This window comes from Triticum aestivum, chromosome 4B, assembly GCF_018294505.1.
Source record: "Triticum aestivum cultivar Chinese Spring chromosome 4B, IWGSC CS RefSeq v2.1, whole genome shotgun sequence".
Classification (NCBI taxonomy): domain Eukaryota; kingdom Viridiplantae; phylum Streptophyta; class Magnoliopsida; order Poales; family Poaceae; genus Triticum; species Triticum aestivum.
Window position 1 is genome coordinate 343,933,017 of NC_057804.1, and position 6,000 is coordinate 343,939,016.

Genomic DNA, 6,000 nt, shown 5'->3' on the forward strand with positions numbered 1-6,000 from the left:
CAGTAATGTCTTGCACGGTCATGTAAGCAAGGAATGTCAGAGGATAGCCTGTTAGTTATGTCGGCAACAACATCGGTACCCAAGGCGAGGGACGAAGAGAACCATTATCCTGCTCGTTAAATGAGGCGGACCGATAGGCAAAGTGCTCGTCCATCGGTGGCTACCGAAATGTCATCAACAATAGTAACATGGTCTTGCTGATAGAATTTTACACCGTGGTGTTTACATAAGCAGGAGAATAATACTGCTTAGCTCATATAGATCACAAGAAAGGTTAAACCAAACAATGGAAAGGAAAATATGATTATCAGATTAAATCGAACAATGGAAAGGAAAAATGTGTTTAAACACATATTTCAGGGACATATCATTCCCAAGGACAAGCAGGGCCTGATATCTATGACAAGATATAATGTAGAAAACCCTTTACATAAGGGGATAGAAACTTGATGACATTACCCATACAGCGGTGTTTGGATAATTTGAGCAAGAAACATTAGCATTGGGCTTTTAAATGTTCTTGTTGAAAATTGGAGTACCACAGACATGCTTTGAGATAGCATTGACATGATCTTCAAGCGAAGGTCGTACTTGAATATACAAAGGATTCATCAGGAACAACTTATAGAATAAGTCTCACAATTTCCTCATGGAAGAATCGTTATCCTTGCAAAAGAAATTATAATGATAGGTCCTCTAGCCAGGGGTGCTAGGCATAACATCATATTACTGGGTCATCAAAGGACCAACATCATAACTCCTGGAAAGTTGTCTCAACCATCATATCTGACCGCGATTCAGATCCGATTGGTGTCATGATACCTCAGACTTAGGATGCCTGAGAAGAGAAGGTGCGACACCAATTGACGAGATGACAATGTAAGATTCTCGGGAAACGAACTATGGAAGTGAGTTCTGAGACAAGTGTTCATCATTAAACCAAGGAGAGAATGAGGAGGTGGCTGATGAACTCAACGACAATTCATTGAGATTTCCAAAAAGATGGATCTCCTCAATAATGTAAACAAGGAGATAACATTTGTCAGATTAAATGATATAATGATGTATGCCTGAGGAGAACATACGCAAGTAAACATTGGTTGAAAAGGTGCACCCGAAAGATGGGCTTAGGTAGCATGATCAATGTTAGAATGGTGGTTCAACAACCAGTAGTCTAAGAACGAACTATCGACCATCAACTTCAAAGCAATGGGGTTGCTAGAAGTACAGAATCCAAACAACATCGTTAGCATATTGGTATCCCGGTTAAAAACAACGTGGGGACCAAGGAAGAACGGTGATGATGAGAAGTATCATCATACTGAGAATTTCTAAGAGGTTGAGCAATTCCCACAACATTCTCGACATAAAAGACAGTAATACTTCAAGGCAGAACACAACACTAGCTGGAGAGCAAGTTGTATTCATAATGTGGACAAGTTCACGGTGAAAGGAAGGCAAGGGTGTTGTGGATGATAAAAAAATCATCGAGGGCAAGAGGGTATTTCTCATCATGAACACAGTTAACATCTTGGAAGAAGTCAAAGTGTTGAAGGTGATCCGACACATTTGTCGGGAGGTTTCAAGAGGATGCAATCAAACAACAACGACAACAAGCAAGGGAATGACGAAGTGTCAAGTTATAGGATCAATATATAAGATGCAAGCTCAGAACCAAAGTTGCCTTTCAAGACAAGCAACATGATGTTGAAAGCTCGATGTAATTCGTGCTCACACACTGAAGAATTCGTGCACCAAAGAAGGACGAGGTAGCACAGTCAAAGATAGCAAGTCCAGGATACAGCCAATAGTCTAGGAATGACCAGATTGAGTTCAGAATTTCCTAGTAAAAATACTATAGGTATTTGATTTGTAGTGCGGAATAATTTCACTAGTCGGTGTTTTGGGTTGACAAACAACCCAGCACCCATGAAGTGACAACGACAGGGAAAGGTGGTACTTCATCAAAAATTCATAAGATGTAGAGCAATGTCATGATATCCACAAGATACCAGGGGTAATACTCGAAGGTAGATCATAATAGAGGTCGGGCAGACGCATTGATCTGTAGAAGACAAATGTTTTAACTTGTCCGAGAAATGGGATCAAAGAAGAACAATCATGGTCGGAACAACAGTTGAAAAGGGTCAATTCACAAATACCAGATGCTAGTTATCAAGGAAATAGTTATCATTACAAGAAGCTTCCATGATAGGATCTACATCGTGTCCATGGGCATGAACACAAAGTTCAAGGTCGACTCCCACTTCTTTAATGCATAACCTTTCATTCACTTCTCGCCTTCAACAAAGTTGTGGTGTTGAAATTTTATCTGACATAACACCAGTAGACTATGACCCGTAGTAGTTTCTGGGTTCACACAGATTAGAAGAGGCATATGTCCAACCCATCGGGGCCTCTTAGGAACATATACCACAAACTTCAGGAGTAAATAACACAAGCTCGAAAGTAGAGCATGGTTGACAAAGCAGAGGATACAATTTACCAAAGGCATTATGTATTAGGGGAGGAACTCTCAAGGTTATTGGATATGAAGGACACTGTCGGATAATAACCAAGCAATTGGTCTCACGAACCACCAAGAATCTGATGTGAGTATCGGTACTCAATCAGAAGGAAAAAGAATGCAAAAGGCATCGGTTTATAGAACATCTGAATAATTCCACGTTTAAATAACAAAGGAATTATGATTTTCAAATCAAGTGATTAAAAGAAAATGCTCTGATTAAGGATGGATAACTTGAGTAAGCTTAGGGGTACAAACGATGACAATTTGATTGGTTGAGAACTAGCTCATGTTCAAAATGACGTCTGAGCTGAAAGGATAATTTTCAGGGAATAAATGATGATTGTGTGCATTCACACACATGTTGAATTAACAGGATCAGAATGTCGATCACAAAGTATTTTAATGAATATTGCTAGACATATGGAAGTAACCATTATGCAAGCAGGTAAAGAAGATCAAGAGCAATAGGCTACTAAGGATTTTGGAAGAGCCAATGGCATTTAGAAGCATTTTGTGAAACACCTAAACAACTGGGGATGAGCAGATAATCGGTAAGTGCGAGGAATTATCCGTAGGGGTATTTATGAGGAAAAGAAGCTGCAAGGCAGCAGACACAAAGGATTCTCGGAATATCCGAGGTATTTCAGGGTATCTTGTAATATCAAGATAAAATTGGAAATGAAGTTATGGACGACAAGTGTATGTAGCTTTCCATAGGGATTTATCGGTGGTATGTTATTGCAACAGCGAAGGGCACAAGGGTCTCAAGGAAACATCAGAGAGTATCTTCAAAATTTTCTGGTGCAGCAGGCGATCATCTGGACTGAAGGGGCTCACCGGGAGAAAGTATTATCGAGAACCTAGAGTCAGAGTTAGTAAAATCGTTTAACCCGAATAGAAGAGATGTCAGAGTCCGAGAGTATAGGTCGAGGAATAAAAGATCCTAATACCACCCAATGGCGACGTGGGCCCATGGGCCGCACAGCCATGTTAATAAAAGTTTTGCAATGTCTAGACTCGACTTCGGCCAAGGAGTGTGGAAGGGGAATTCCTATAGGCAGTCGGCTCTGATACCAACTTGTGACGCCCCCAATTTGACCATACACTAATCATACACGCAAACGTGTACGATCAAGATCAAGGACTCACGGGAAGATATCACAACACAACTCTAAAAGTAAAAATAAGTCATACAAGCATCATAATACAAGCCAGGGGCCTCGAGGGCTCGAATACAAGTGCTCGATCATAGACGAGTCAGCGGAAGCAACAATATCTGAGTACAGACATAAGTTAAACAAGTTGCCTTAAGAAGGCTAGCACAAACTAGGATACAGATCGAAAGAGGCGCAAGCCTCCTGCCTGGGATCCTCCTAACTACTCCTGGCCGTCGTCAGCGGCCTGCACGTAGAAGTAGGCACCTCCAGAGTAGTAGTAGTCATAGACGGTGGTGTCTGGATCCTGGGCTCCAACGTCTGGTTGCGGCATCCGAGAAGAAGAGGAAAACGGGGGAAAAGAGGGAGCAAAGCAACCATGAGTACTCATCCAAAGTACTCGCAAGCAAGGAGATACACTACATATGCATGGGTATATGTGTAAGGAGGCAATATGAGTGGACTGAACTGCCGAATGCCAAAATAAGAGGGGGATAGCTAGCCCTATCGAAGACTACGCTTCTGGCAGCCTCCATCTTGTAGCATGTAGAAGAGAGTAGATTGAAGTCCTCCAAGTAGCATCGCATAGCATAATCCTACCCGGCGATCCTCCCCTCGTCGCCCTATGGAAAAGCGATCACCGGGTTGTCTGTGGAACTTATCTGGGTGTGTTTTATTAAGTATCCGTTTCTAGTTTTCATAAGGTCAAGGTACAACTCCGGGTCGTCCTTTTACCGAGGGACATGGCTATTCGAATAGATTAACTTCCCTGCAGGGGTGCACCACATAACCCAACACGCTCGATCCCATTTGGCCGGACACACTTTCCTGGGTCATGCGCGGCCTCGGAAGATAAACACGTCGCAGCCCCACCTAGGCACAACAGAGAGGTCAGCACGCCGGTCTAAATCCTATACGCGCAGGGTTCTGGGCCCATCGCCCATTGGACACCTGCACGTTGCGTGGGTGGCCGGAAGCAGACCTAGCAACCTCCATTACAAAGGAAGTCACGTTACACGGTCCAATCTGGCGCGCGCCGCTCAGTCGCTGACGTCACGAAGCCTTCGGCTGATACCATGACGTCGAGTGCCCATATCTTTCCCGCGTAGTTGGCTAGTGCATATAGGCCAGTGGCCAGACTCAGATCAAATACCAAGATCTCGTTAAGCGTGTTATTATGAAGTAACTGCGAATGCCGACCAGGGCCAGGCCCACCTCTCGCCTAGGTGGTCTCAACCTGCCCTGTCGCTCCGCCACAAAGGAACAATCGTGGCCGTCAAGAACCCAGGCCCACCTCTACCGGGATGGAGCCACCTGTCCTTTCAGCCCCCACATCGGAATCACTTGCGGGTACTCAACGAGCTGACCCGGCTTTAGTCACCATCTGTATAGTATGTATGTATGTATAGTATATACCCGTGATCACCTCCCAAGTGATCACGGCCCGATAGTATAGCAAGGCAGACTAACAAGAATGTAGGGCCAATGATGATAAACTAGCATCCTATACTAAGCATTTAGGATTGCGGGTAAGGTATCAATGACTGTAGCAACAATGACATGCTATGCAACAGAATAGGAGTAACCGAATAGTAACATGCTACAATACTCTAATGCAAGCAGTATAGAGAAGAATAGGCGATATCTGGTGATCAAGGGGGGGCTTGCCTGGTTGCTCTGGCAAGAAGGAGGGGTTGTCAACTCCGTAGTCGAACTGGGCAGCAGCAGCGTCGGTCTCATAGTCTACCGGAGAGAAGAGGGGGAAGAAACAATGAATACAATGCAAACAGATGCATAACGATGCATGACATAACAAGTAACGGTGCCAGGTGTGCCCTAACGCAGTAAGAGGTGATACCGGTGAAGGGGGGAAACATCCGGGAAAGTATCCCCGGTGTTTCGCGTTTTCAGACAGATGAACCGAAGGTGAAATGTTGCAGGTTCACTATGCTAGGGACGCGTGGCGGACGAACAGGCTGCGTATCCGGTTTTGTCTCGTCGTTCTGAGCAACTTTCATGTACAAAGTTTTTCCATGCGAGCTACGGTTTATTTTATATTAATTTTCAAAAGTTTTAATTCATTTTTAGAATTAACAGAATTAGTTCAATTAGAAAATGTTTATTGCGTCATCATGACGTTAGCGGCCAGCGTTGACCGTTGACCGGTCAAACAGGGCAGTGGGGCCCGTCTGTCATTGCCTATTTATCTAATTAGGTTGTTAAGGTTAATTAACAGGGCTAATTAGATTAATTAACATGATTAATTAAGTTAATTAATTGGTTAATTGATTAATTAATATTCTTTTTTTTCCTTTT